This window comes from Pseudophryne corroboree, chromosome 7, assembly GCF_028390025.1.
Source record: "Pseudophryne corroboree isolate aPseCor3 chromosome 7, aPseCor3.hap2, whole genome shotgun sequence".
In the NCBI taxonomy this organism is placed as follows: Eukaryota; Metazoa; Chordata; class Amphibia; order Anura; family Myobatrachidae; genus Pseudophryne; species Pseudophryne corroboree.
Window position 1 is genome coordinate 65,504,176 of NC_086450.1, and position 14,818 is coordinate 65,518,993.

Consider the following 14,818-nt stretch of genomic DNA (forward strand, 5'->3'; position numbering starts at 1 on the left):
TGTGATCCTAAAAGCTTTATTTAGATGTGCCCTGTCTCCTGCGGAGCCCGCTATTCCCCATGGTCCTGACGGAGTCCCAGCATCCACTAGGACGTTAGAGAAACGGGGGAGTGGCTGGCCGAATACAAGGCGTGTTTGTGACGTCAAACCAGGAACTAAACGGACTGAGGTGATCGCAGTCTAGGAGTAGGTCTGGAGCTACTCAGAAACTGCAGGGAATTATTTAGTAGCAATTCTGCTAATCTTTCGTTCGCTATTCTGCTAAGCTAAGATACACTCCCAGAGGGCGGCGGCTTAGGGTGTGCAATGCTGCTAAAAGCAGCTAGCGAGCGAACATTCGGAATGACCACCTATATGCAATAACAAGGAACATTGGCTGCTAGATTGCCCTATGACTACGGAGACCGGCCGCAGCAGTGACGACACAGGCGCTATGTTTCTGTATGTAACTTACACGATCGCAGCTTAAAGCAGATACACGCCTGAAAACAGCCATTACAGGCCTGCATCTATGCTGCCACTCCTGCATTAACTATGCCAAACGGTCCCTTCCTGTCAGTCACTCTGCGTACAAAATGTCAGTGCGAGCGTGATCGCTATTGCACCTTAGCGCGTGCACAGGGCCTAATTGAGACCTGTTCACTGTGCTACAAATTACACTGTCCTGCGATCAGATAGTCGCAGCCTAAGGGGAGTGAAAATTCGCCCCGTGCAAGTGTGCAAATGCATGTGTACGCTGTGCGAAAATTCCCCTCAGTCAGCGGACAGCTGCAAAACTGTTCGCATCACACTCACCATCTAATGTTTTTTCCATTCTGTGTAGTGTGTGCAGTCTGTGCGTAGCTCAATACTTCAGTGCGAAGAAATCAGGCTGAACGGGTCCGAAGCTGACATCACACACCCTCCCTGAAAACGATGGGGAACACCTGCGTTTTTCCTGACACTACCACAAAACGGTCAGTTACCACCCACGAACGTTGTCTTCCTGTCAATCACCTTGCGAACAGCCATCGATCAAAATTTTCGCACCCTCCTGTCGCTGTTTGGCAACGCGCGTTCGCATTGCAGTGCATATGCATGCGCAGTAGTTCAATAATCGCCCGCTATGTGAAAATGCAGTCAAAACACCGATCAGGACTGAATCGGGCCCACAATGCGATAGCGCATATGCGCAGTCTGCAGATAATTGCTCAGTTGCATGAACATCGGCATTGTGTACAAACATGAATAAGGACCAAAATTAGTTCACATGCGCAGTGCGACTCACAGGCACACGCAGCCTAAAAACATGGCCGTTTGCGTGAATCTCAGAATAGTTCCTGACTGAGAATTAGGCAACCTAAGTGATATTGGGCCAGATGCTTGGAAAGTGATAAAATGGAGAGTGAAAAAGTACCAGCCAATCAGCTCCTAACTGCCATTTTTCAAACACAGCCTGTGACATGGTAGTTAGGACCTGATTGGCTGCAACTTTTTTACTCTCCATTTTATCACTTTCCAAGCGATGATGCATCTAGCCCACTATTTCTACAGTGAATGAATAAATACTATGGGCCTGATTCTGAGTAGCATGCAATACCAATGCTCACGGAACTCAGCTTTTTTTTGCTACTGCGCGTAGGCTCAAAAATTCATCTGGTGCATGCGTTACACTATGTATAACTTTAAACCAATACCTGGCAACCACCTGTAAAGAGATGGCAGGGTGCACCCTAGTACTTTTCCGCAAGGAGGCTGGTAAGGCGTTCAGCAGCTACAAATGGTATGCCTCTATAGTGATATGTCTTCTAATAGATTGGTTTTCTTAAGATGTGACCTTACTGTAAACATAGCTTCTCCACAGAGCCTACCGTTAAGTGCAGGTGGCACGTAATTTGCACCATTATGGACCAGCCTGCCCCTCATTGTGCAGGAGGCGGGGAGGGATGGGGGGGGGGGGGTAATGTTGCAATTTGCCATAAATCCCATCCCACCCACTTCAATAGGGGTGTGGCTGGCCTGGGATCAAGGGGGTGTATCGCTCTAATGGGGAAGGTATGGACAATTGAAGTGCCTTTATTGATATTATGGGGTAAATTTACTAAAGCTTCTAAACCAGATAATTGGTGATGTTGCCCATAGCAACCAATCAGATGATGTCTATCATTTTCTAAAAGGCAACAGAGAAATGATAGACAGCATGTGATTGGTTGCTATGGGTAACATCACCCACTCTCTGTTGTAGAAGCTTCAGTGAATTTAACCCTGTACATCAATGCTGGACCAGCACCAGTGACCGCCTGTATAAAATGAAATAATTGATATTTTGTAGCAATGATATACCACAGTGCATGTGCGCAGGAAACTGCTACTTTCTTGATAGAACACCCTCTATCAGGTTGTCACTAACAATGCATTTGATATATCGGGCTGCTGTCACCAAATGAAACATTGATACATATCGAGCCTCCGATGGTAATGTTAATTTATTTATTGATAGTCTGGATGAATTCCTCAAAATTCGTCAGCATCCCAGACACTACAGAAGCTGAGGCAAGCATGCTCAATATGCCAATATATTCAATTTCTTTTTAGTCACCAACAAATGACAGTCCATATATGAAATTAAGTGGACGAGGTATCAAGCATTGTAAAGAGTGAAGAAGTCGCCAGTAGAGAAGTTGCCCATGGTAACCAACCAATCAGCTTTCACCTATCATTTTATAGAATATTCAAGGATGGTTCAATAAGTAACAAGGTAACAAGACCTCTCTTGTGTGTAACACCTCTCCTGTATCTCATTCTCATTTCCTGCCAGGCCAGAGCTTCCCCTCACAGCCATTCGACTGTGCCTCATATCAGTCATACTGTCCCAACATCAACGGGGCTGGTGGAATACATGTCCGCACATTGAGGTGCGCAGTGTGATCAGATTAAAGCATCTAAAGGGCACATCAGCAGCTGAGATTCATGGGCAACTTGTCAAGGTGTATGGTGATCACGTCATGTCACGGAAACAGGTTTGGGTTACTGCACTGCCTTTGATAACAGCATTCAAGTTATGGCACTACCATTGGGAGGCACTGCACCATCCTCCATACAGCCCCGACCTAGCACCTAGTGATTTTCATCTCTCTGGACCATTGAAGTAGCACCTGGATAGAAGGTGATTTGCAACCAAAGGTGAAGTTCAGCAAGCCATCATGTCCTGGCTTCCGGCGCTTGACATAGATTTCTTCTATGTACCACAATAGGACTGTGATCACAGCAGGTGCGCTTATATACAGTGCGCAGCCAAACAGTTATACCAAATGGGAGGATTCCCCTCACCTCCACCAGAACATAAATATACACAAAAAAAAAAGGTAAACTTATCCAGCGCTGCTGGTCAGATGATGTTTCTTGTACAATATCCTCCAATGATATTTCTAATTTACCAACGTTTAGATCCGTGTTCACTCCCCAAAAAAATCATATGGGGATAAACGTAGTGAAATACAGTAATTTTATTAACAAATTGATTAAAAAAAAAAAAAAAATCACATAAAAGCGCCACACATAACAAACATATAACTATGGAAGCCTTAATGACTGTGATATTAATGAAATTACCAGAAGGGAAGAACTGACAAGTGCAGTTCAGAAACAACATGCGTAATGTGAGTCCCGGGCTCCCACAGCTCTTATGGCAACGCTGAATCAGCCTCTCTGGGTTCACCTGTCACTGTCACGCTGGCAACCAAGTCTCAATGTCCCCGCTTCCAATGCGTTTCCACCCCGACGCTGGGGTCTTTTTCAAGGAATCCTGGGGACATTGAGGGGAATATCCAATTAGCCCCGGTAATTTACCGGGGCTAATTGTCACGCCGGGGGCTATCTAATTAGCCCCAATAAGCCGGCGCGTGCCGTGGCTTATCGGGGATTTTGTTTCACCTGCCTCCGGCAGGCGAAGCAGAATCCCCGGAAACAGCCCCGTTTTCGTCCAAAAACGTGGCTGTTTCACACGAAAACACACAGGTTTCACTGAACCTGTGAGTTTTCGGGAGAAAGGGTTGGTTTTTTTTTTACAGGCGATCCATCTGGATAGCCTGAAAAAAAAAAAAATCGCTGAAAAAACGGCCGTTTTTCGGACCCGATGTTTTAACGGGGATAATTGGATATCCCCCTGAGACTTGGTTGCCAGCGTGACAGTGACAGGTGAACCCAGAGAGGCTGATTCAGCGTTGCCATAAGAGCTGTGGGAGCCCGGGACTCACATTACGCATGCTGTTTCTGAACTGCACTTGTCAGTTCTTCCCTTTTGGTAATTTCATTAATATCACAGTCATTAAGGCTTCCATAGTTATATGTTTATTATGTGTGGCGCTTTTATGTGATTTTTTTTGTTTTTAAAAATCAATTTGTTAATAAAATTACTGTACTTCACTATGTATATCCCCATATGATTGTTTTTTTGGGGGGTGAACACGGATCTAAACGTTGGTACATTAGAAATATCATTGGAGGACATTGTACAAGAAACATCATCTGACCAGCAGCGCCGGATAAGTTTACCTTTTTTTTTTTGGTGTATAGATTTCTTCTATGCCGAGATAGATGCCTTGGTGTACCATTGTAACAAATGCGTAGACAAGTATATAATCTGTACCAAGGCCATACTATTGATTATACATATATGTACAAGTTGAATACATTTACGTAATGAGAGGTCTTGTTACCTTATTTATTGAACCACCAGTGTACTTTATAGATTCTACCGCGAAGCTTATTGGTTGCTATAGACAACTCCTCCACTGATCCACGTCTCCACTGCTTGACACATCTCACAGAAAGCCTGCTATATAGGGATTTAAAGAAGCATAACTAATTAAAAGTCCCCATTTAATGTCTCAATCCCATTTTTTCCTCCTATACAGTAGTATTGACCCCTTGCATTTGAGTCATTGCATTCTCGTCATAAACATTTAGCATAAATAGAATGTTGCATGAACGTTGCAAAGTAATGTAGCAGCATTAGATAATTCATCATATAATTTAGAAATTTACCAGCAATTTAACCTAGCATATTCCTCATCCTCAACGGACACTTTACAAATAAAGAGATGATACTAGTTAATTAATCTGATTAGCGATTGTATGTAGTTTGTGCTATTTGTAGCTAATAAAGATTTCTCGTTTTGAAGGCAAGCTCTGTTTCCTGAGCCCGGCGCACCGCACTGGATGCCGGTATTTGTAGTTTCAGCGGCAACCCGTTTTGAAGGCAAGCTCTGTTTCCTGAGCCCGGCGCACAGCACAGGATGCCGGTATTTGTAGTTTCAGCTGCAATATGTGAGACTTATTTTCATGCTCTAAAGACTACACGTCCCAGCAGCCCTCATTGATCCGAAGCATCCACAACAAACATGGCGGCTCCCAGGTAGCAGATCTCCTTCTTGGAAGCATTTCTTTCCGCTGGGCTCGTTTGTTGGCAGGTAAAACTTGTTCCTGCAGCTGTACTTGTCTGATCCGTGCTATAATTAAGATTATTTTTGGTTTGTTTTTAAATCAAATATTCATATCCTTGGTCTGTCACCCTCTAATCCCTGCTCCTCCTATCTAACACCAGTAACACACAGCTCTGGTGTGTAGCTGTAGCATGCACACCACGAACTCCTTGTACATTATGTTATGTATTTATATATTTTACCCTTAGATCCCGTTATCGATGTTTCTTTCTGTATTGCAGAACATTACAAGTAAGTAATTTGACATCTTTGTAAATAGAAACATGTCCATACGATAATGGTGCATGGAAGCAAAATAGATCAGTATATGGTGAGAGGGAAAATATTAGTAGCAAATTCAAGTTACTGTACTGCTAGTTATTTATGATTTCTGCTGCGGGGTACACAAGGATTAACATCGGGGTGTAGAGTAGGATCTTGATCCGAGGCACCAACAGGCTCAAAGCTTTGACTGTTCCCAAGATGCACAGCGCCGCCGCCTCCGTGCACAGGAGCTCAGTTTGTAAGTTGGTGCCATGCAGTAAGCAGGCATTCACCAGGGGGGCTGCTCCTGCAGCCCATATTTTAAGCTATTTCAGAAGAAAAGAAATCTGAAGACTTCAATGGCTGCAGCTTAATGAATGTCAGACAGACCTCCTCTGCTGCGGCTCCATCACTCCCCCAGCGGCACTGTATACTCCCGCACCCTGGTTGCCGGGTAACTACAGCGGAGGCTCCGGTGTCCTTCTTGGTCAGTCACACACACTCGCCGCTGCCCTCCGGGATCGCGTGGCCTCAGGTACAAGGGGAGGTAAGGGGTCTCTTTGGCCCAGTGTTATCGCGATCCAGCGCGGCCGTGGGCGCTGGTGTGGACACTGTAAAGGGCAGCCGCTCCACTAGCCATCGGGACAAAGGGCACAGGTGGGGGGGTTTTCTCTCTATAAAAACCCGTTTTTATACAGCCCGCAACGCCCGGTGGGGAAGCCAGCAGGGGGATAAGGCCTAACCTGTAGCCCCTCCCCCAGGGCGCCATTTGGGTAAATGTTCCCGTCCTGGAGCTGCATATCTCTCCCTCACTCCCTGTCAGCCGCCATCACACGGAGTTGTGCTGTTCCTGGGACTGCTGGGGCAAATCCTCCTCTGTAAAGCCACCTGCTCGCCAGCACCGTGCATTTTACAGGACATTTAAGTATTCTACCTGTCAAGGGACAGTGTTAGTTAAGAAAGAGTGCATACATTCAGGGTTGTGTGGACAAACACCCTGTGATATACATCCAGTACCTACTGTGTTTTGTTATATCTACCATCTACATATATAGCTATACTGAGTATTACTTTGTATTGCTAGTCCAGTGCAGTTTTATGGTTTGGTATAATTTCTCTTTCGTCCTAGTGGATGCTGGGTACTCCGTAAGGACCATGGGGTATAGACGGGCTCCGCAGGAGACTGGGCACTCTTAAAAGAAAGATTAGGTACTATATCTAGTGTGCACTGGCTCCTCCCTCTATGCCCCTCCTCCAGACCTCAGTTAGTATCTGTGCCCGGCCAGAGCTGGATGCACCCTAGGGGCTCTCCTGAGCTTCCTAGAAAAGAAAGTATTTGTTAGGTTTTTTATTTTCAGTGAGATCTGCTGGCAACAGACTCACTGCTACGTGGGACTGAGGGGAGAGAAGCGAACCTACCTGCTTGCAGCTAGCTTGGGCTTCTAAGGCTACTGGACACCATTAGCTCCAGAGGGATCGAACACAGGCCCAGTCCTCGGTCGTCCGGTCCCGTAGCCGCGCCGCCGTCCCCCTTGCAGAGCCAGAAGAACGAAGAGAAGTTGAAAATCGGCAGCTGAAGACTCCGGTCTTCATTAAGGTAGCGCACAGCACTGCAGCTGTGCGCCATTGCTCCCTTAGCACACCACACACTCTGGTCACTGATGGGTGCAGGGTGCTAGGGGGGGGGGGGCGCCCTGGGCAGCAATTAGAGTACCTTACTTGGCAAAAAGCACATAATACAGTCTAATAAACTGTATATGTGCGTTAACCCCCGCCATTATACATTTAAAAACGCGGGAGAAGCCCGCCGATGAAGGGGCGGGGCTATCTTCCTCAGCACACCAGCGCCATTTTCTCTTCACAGCTCCGCTGGAAGGACGCTCCCCAGACTCTCCCCTGCAGTTCCAGACTTCTAGGGTAAAAAAGAGAGGGGGGGCACATAAATTTAGGCGCAATACTGTGTATATAAGCTGCTATAAGGGAAAAATCACTCTGTATAGTGTACATCCCTGCATTATATAGCGCTGTGGTGTGTGCTGGCATACTCTCTCTCTGTCTCCCCAAAGGACTTGGTGGGGTCCTGTCCTCAGTCAGAGCATTCCCTGTGTGTGTGCGGTGTGTCGGTACGGCTGTGTCGACATGTTTGATGAGGAAGCTTATGTGGAGGCGGAGCAGGTGCCGATAAGTGTGATGTCACCCCCTGCGGGGCCGACACCAGAGTGGGTGGATATGTGGAAGGTATTAACCGACAGTGTCAACTCCTTACATAAAAGGTTAGATGACGTAACAGCAGTGGGACAGCCGGCTTGTCAGCCCGTGCCTGCCCAGGCGTCTCAAAGGCCATCAGGGGCTCAAAAACGCCCGCTACCTCAGATGGCAGACACAGATGTCGACACGGAGTCTGACTCCAGTGTAGACGACGATGAGACAAATGTACAATCCACAAGGGCCATCCGTTGCATGATTATGGCAATGAAAAATGTGTTACACATTTCTGACATTAACCCGGTTACCACAAAAAAGGGTATTATGTTTGGGGAGAAAAAGCATCCAGTGGTTTTTCCCCCATCGGATGAGTTGAATGAAGTGTGTGAAGAAGCGTGGGGGGTTCCCCCGATAAGAAACTAGTGATTTCTAAAAAGTTACTGATGGCGTACCCTTTCCCGCCAGAGGTCAGGTTACGTTGGGAGACATCCCCTAGGGTGGATAAGGCGCTCACACGCTTGTCTAAAAAGGTGGCACTGCCGTCTCAGGATACGGCCGCCTTAAAGGAGCCTGCTGATAGAAAGCAGGAGGCTATCCTGAAGTCTGTATATACACACTCAGGTACTATACTGAGACCTGCAATTGCTTCAGCATGGATGTGTAGTGCTGCAGCAGCTTGGTCCGATACCCTGTCAGATAATATTGATACCCTCGACAGGGATACTATTTTGCTAACCATAGAGCATATTAAAGACGTCGTCTTATATGTGAGGGATGCACAGAGGGATATTTGCCGGCTGGCATCTAGAATTAATGCAATGTGCATTTCTGCCAGGAGAGTATTATGGACTCGGCAGAGGACAGGTGATGCTGATTCTAAAAGGCACATGGAGGTTTTGCCTTATAAGGGTGAGGAATTGTTTGGGGATGGTCTCTCGGACCTCGTATCCACAGCAACAGCTGGGAAGTCGACATTTTTACTTCAGGTTTCCTCACAGCCTAAGAAAGCACCGTATTATCAGGTACAGTCCTTTCGGCCCCAAAAAGGCAAGCGGGTCAGAGGTGCTTCCTTTCTGCCCAGAGGCAAGGGAAGAGGGAAAAAGCTGCACCAGACAGGCACTTCCCAGGAACAAAAATCCTCCCCCGCTTCCTCTAAGTCCACCGCATGACGCTGGGGCTCCACAGGCGGAGCCAGGTGCAGTGGGGGCGCATCTCCGGAACTTCAGCGACCAGTGGGTTCGCTCACAGGTGGATCTCTGGGTTCTGCAAGTGGTATCTCAGGGATACAAGCTGGAGTTCGAGGCCACTCCCCCTCGCCGTTACCTCAAATCAGCCTTGCCAGCTGCTCCCAAAGAAAGGGAGGTAGTAATGGCAGCTATTCACAAGCTGTACCTCCAGCTGATGATAATCAAGGTACCCCCCCTTCAACAGGGACGAGGTTACTATTCCACAATGTTTGTGGTACCGAAACCGGACAGTTCGGTGAGACCCATCCTAAATTTAAAATCCTTGAACACTTTTATATAAGGAACTTCAAGTTCAAGATGGAATCGCTCAGGGCGGTTATTGCAAGCCTGGAAGAGGGGGATTTTATGGTGTCATTGGACATCAAGGATGCGTACCTGCATGTCCCATTTACCCACCTTACCAGGAGTACCTCAGGTTTGTGGTACAGGACTGTCATTACCAATTCCAGACGTTGCCGTTTGGTCTGTCCACGGCACCGAGGGTATTTACCAAGATAATGGCCGAAATGATGATACTCCTCCGAAAGAATGGTGTTATAATTATCCCGTACTTGGACGATCTCCTGATAAAGGCGAGGTCCAAAGAGCAGTTGCTAGTCAGCGTAGCACTATCTCAGGAAGTGCTGCATCAGCACGGCTGGATTCTGAATATCCCAAAGTCACAGCTGATTCCTGCGACGCGTCTGCTGTTACTGGGCATGATTCTGGACACAGAACAGAAGAAGGTGTTTCTCCCGGAGGAGAAGGCCCAGGAATTATCATCTCTGGTCAGGGACCTCCTGAAACCAAAACAGGTGTCGGTGCATCACTGCACGCGAATCCTGGGAAAGATGGTAGCTTCTTACGAAGCAATTCCCTTCGGCAGCTTCCATGCAAGGATCTTCCAGTGGGATCTATTGGACAAGTGGTCCGGATCGCATCTTCAGATGCATCGGTTGATCACCCTGTCCCCGAGGGCCAGGGTGTCTCTGCTGTGGTGGCTGCAGAGTGCTCATCTTCTCGAAGGTCGCAGATTCGGCATACAGGACTGGGTCCTGGTGACCACGGATGCAAACCTCCGAGGTTGGGGGGCAGTCACTCAGGAAAGAAACTTCCAAGGACAATGGTCGAGTCAGGAAACTTCCCTACACATAAATATTCTGTAACTAAGGGCCATTTACAATGCCCTGAGTCAAGCGGAATCACTGCTTCAAAACCAACCGGTGCTGATTCAGTCAGACAACATCACGGCGGTCGCCTATGTAAACCGACAGGGCGGCACAAGAAGCAGGATGGCAATGGCAGAAGCCACAAGGATTCTTCGATGGGCGGAGAATCATGTGCTAGCACTGTCAGCAGTGTTCATTCCGGGAGTGGACAACTGGGAAGCAGACTTCCTCAGCAGACACAACCTCTACCCGGGAGAGTGGGGACTTCATCCAGAAGTCTTCAAGCTGATTGTAAACCGTTGGGAATGACCACAGGTGGACATGATGGCGTCCCGCCTCAACAAAAAGCTAAAAAGATATTGCGCCAGGTCAAGGGACCCTCAGGCGATAGCTGTGGACGCTCTAGTGACACCGTGGGTGTACCAGTCGGTTTATGTGTTCCCTCCTCTTCCTCTCATACCCAAGGTACTGAGGATATTAAGAAAGAGAGGCGTAAGAACTATACTCATCGTTCCGGACTGGCCAAGAAGAACTTGGTACCCGGAACTTCAAGAAATGATCTCAGAGGACCCATGGCCTCTGCCGCTCCGACAGGACCTGCTACAGCAGGGGCCCTGTCTGTTCCAAGACTTACCGCGGCTGCGTTTGACGGCATGGCGGTTGAACGCCGGATCCTAATGGAAAAGGGCATTCCGGATGAAGTCATTCCTACGCTGATAAAAGCTAGGAAGGATGTGACAGCACAACATTATCACCGCATATGGCGAAAATATGTTGCTTGGTGTGAGGCCAGGAAGGCCCCAACAGAGGAATTTCAGCTGGGTCGATTTGTGCACTTCCTACAGTCAGGAGTGACTATGGGCCTAAAATTGGGATCCATAAAAGTCCAGATTTCGGCCCTGTCTATTTTCTTTCAAAAAGAACTGGCTTCACTGCCTGAAGCTCAGACGTTTGTTAAGGGAGTGCTGCATATTCAGCCCCCTTTTGTGCCTCCAGTGGCACCTTGGGATCTCAACGTTGTGTTGGATTTCCTAAAATCACATTGGTTTGAGCCACTTAAGACCTTGGAGTTAAAATATCTCACGTGGAAGGTGGTCATGCTGTTGGCCTTGGCTTCGGCCAGGCGGGTGTCAGAATTGGCGGCTTTGTCGTGTAAAAGCCCAGATCTGATTTTCCATATGGACAGGGCAGAATTGAGGTCTCGTCCACAATTTCTTCCTAAGGTGGTATCAGCGTTTCATTTGAACCAACCTATTGTGGTGCCTGCGGCTACTCGGGACTTGGAGGATTCCAAGTTGCTGGACGTAGTCCGGGCCCTGAAAATCTATGTTTCCAGGATGGCTGGAGTCAGAAAAACTGACTCGCTATTTATCCTGCATGCACCCAACAAGCTGGGTGCTCCTGCTTCTAAGCAGACTATTGCTCGCTGGATCTGTAGCATGATTCAGCTGGCACATTCTGCGGCTGGACTGCCGCATCCTAAATCAGTAAAAGCCCATTCCACGAGGAAGGTGGGCTCTTCTTGGGCGGCTGCCCTAGGGGTCTCGGCTTTACAACTTTGCCGAGCTGCTACTTGGTCGGGTTCAAACACTTTTGCAAAATTCTACAAGTTTGATACCCTGGCTGAGGAGGACCTTGAGTTTGCTCATTCTGTGCTGCAGAGTCATCCGCACTCTCCCGCCCGTTTGGGAGCTTTGGTATAATACCCATGGTCCTTACGGAGTACCCAGCATCCACTAGAACGTCAGAGAAAATAAGAATTTACTCACCGGTATTTCTATTTCTCGTAGTCCGTAGTGGATGCTGGGAGCCCGTCCCAAGTGCGGACTCTCTGCAATACATGTATATAGTAATTGCCTAACTAAAGGGTTATTGTTATGAGCCATCTGTTAAATGAGGCTCAGTTGTTGTTCATACTGTTAACTGGGTATGGTTATCACAAGTTGTACGGTGTGGCTGGTATGAGTCTTACCCTGGATTCTAAATCCTTTCCTAGTAATGTCAGCTCTTCCGGGCACAGTTTCCCTAACTGAGGTCTGGAGGAGGGGCATAGAGGGAGGAGCCAGTGCACACCAGATATAGTACCTAATCTTTCTTTTAAAAGTGCCCAGTCTCCTGCAGAGCCCGTCTATACCCCATGGTCCTTACGGAGTACCCAGCATCCACCACGGACTACAAGAAATAGAATTACCGGTGAGTAAATTCTTATTTTCTGCATTGCACGCTTGTGACTGTATATGTGTGTGTGTGCATGTAGCTGCGGCGTGGCTGCCATCTTGTGTATTTCACTCAGCTTGCTACTCCTATATTCTGTAACCTGAGGGGGCTAAGTGTGTCAGGTTTATGAACTGATATAGGTATGTCACAAGATATACTTGCTGTGTATTTTTCTTTGTGAGTTATAGTCACTATATATCTCTTGGATTCCCGGTTTGTGCTGACAGGAAAGTCGCACTGCTCTGGGAGTTCTTGCTAGGTATGTCGCTGCTAAGATTGTACTAGGTTGCCTGATATTGTGCTTCTCATTATGTCAGCTACACGAGGCAACGGAACTGGGGCTTCTCCCACATTGCTTGGTGGTGATGATGCAGTCACTTTTGAGGAAAACATGGCAGCAGAGAGTTCAGGTTCAGGGGGTTCCTTACCCCCCCCCCCCCCAGTGGATCTATAGCATCGGGGGCAACTAGTGACCCCACCATGGGCTACCTTCTCCACGTTGTTAAATACGCTGGTAACTAAACTTACGCCCCCTGTGGGACTTCCTATGCCAGTGCAGCAATTTATGGTCCCTACAGTCAATCCGCCGTGGTTGGACCAAATTTCAACACGGTTACAGCACCTGCACCGATCGCTGACTAAAAATAAGTCTCACTCTCACCCAGCCAAGACTAAGATGTCTTCTAAACGGGCCACTACATCCTCACAATCCACCGCTGTCCCGGACACATCCTCTGAGGAGGATGGTGCATATACTGACCCCACAGACACTGACTCTGATGCTTTTGATGGGGAAGAGAAGTCACTGGTGGATGTCTCTGATTTTATAGAGGCTATCAGGCTCATTCTTCAGGGCTCTGAGGAACCTGAGCTAGCGGCTGTCTCTAAAAATCTAGACAGATTTAAACGTAAGAAGGTGGTTAAACAAGTTTTACCTCATTCTCAACACCTGGCTGATATACGTCAGGAATCATGAGAAAATCCGGGAACAAAATTCACACCGCATAAGAGACTGTTGGCTCGCTATCCTCTCTCTCCGGAGCTATATAAAAATTGGGATACTCCTCTGCCTGTAGATTCTCATGTGGCACGTATGGTAGTTTCCACAGCTCTGCCAGTAACTACCGTCACCTCTCTGAAGGAACCGACGGATAGACGTGTGGAGGGTTGTTTGAAAGCGATTTACACCCTAACGGGGACTGTGCATAGACCAAAAATTGCCGCAACATGGGCTGTTGAGGCGTGGACTCAGGAGCTGGAGGCGGAGCTGCTTTCCAAACACTTCTGAGCATGCTCGACAATGTCTCTCATATATTGCCACGGCTTCTCTGTATCTTAAGGAGGCGGCTTCTGATGTCGGGGTGCTGGCGGCCAAGGCTGCCACTACGTCCATCTTGGCTCAACGTATCTTACCTTTGGTTGAGATCCTGGTTGGTGGATATGGATTCTAAGAAAACCCTGGAGGGGCTTCCTTTCAAGGGAGACATTCTTTTTGGCGAAGACCTAAATAAGATTGTGGCTGATCTGGCTACTGCTAAAACGGCTTGCCTACCTAGTACGGCTCCTTCCGCACAGAAGGCTAAAAGTACTTTCCCGCGGCCCTTTCATCCTCCAGGTAAAGCAAAAGGTCAGGCGTACTTGAAACAAACTCGTGCTTCCAAACCTGCCAAGCCCAGACCAAAGCGGGCCTGGGCTGCCCGTCAGCCTGCTTCCAAAACTGACAAGCCTGCCGCAAGACGGGGCGGGCCTCAATCTGGGGGAACCCAGTGTGTGGGGCGGCTTCTAGGTTTTGCCCAGGAATGGCTAAAGACCACTTCCGATGTCTGGGTAAGGGAAGTCGTCACTCGAGGTTACGCCGTACCCTTCAAGAACCGTCCCCCTCATCGATTTTGCCTGACAGACGTCCCTTTGGACCTGGTGAAGGCAAACACTCTTCATTTGGTGGTACATTCCCTCCTGGACACAGGAGTGGTAGTACAGGTGCCTCTGGCTCAGAGAGGCAAGGGGTACTATTCACCGCTGTTTCTACTTTCGAAACCGAACGGGTCCTCGCGGACCATTCTCAATCTCAAGTCCTTGAACAAATATGTGAGGGTCTCCAAGTTTCGGATGGAAACTCAACGCTCTATTGTTTTGGCCTTGGAGCCTGGGGACTATATGGTCTCCCTGGACATACAGGATGCCTACCTGCATATTCCTATTGCGGTGTCTCATCAGCAGCACCTGAGGTTTGCGGTGGGCAACCTTCATTACTAATTTTGGACGTTACCTTTTT

General features: G+C 48.0%; 1 protein-coding gene across 3 annotated transcripts in view; it reads left to right on the plus strand.

The window, feature by feature from the left end:
• The first annotated feature begins 5,327 nt into the window (after positions 1-5,327).
• The window catches only part of USP40 (ubiquitin specific peptidase 40), a 125,053-nt gene continuing 115,562 nt past the window's right edge, over positions 5,328-14,818 (plus strand). Inside the window, exon 1 of one of the 3 annotated variants that reach the window (XM_063933252.1) lies at positions 5,328-5,450. The gene's annotated coding sequence lies outside the window, so the exon portion shown is untranslated. Of the gene's footprint in view, positions 5,451-5,486; positions 5,715-6,025; positions 6,274-14,818 lie in introns of those variants that run through there. The other 2 variants (XM_063933253.1, XM_063933254.1) reach the window with 2 other exon arrangements.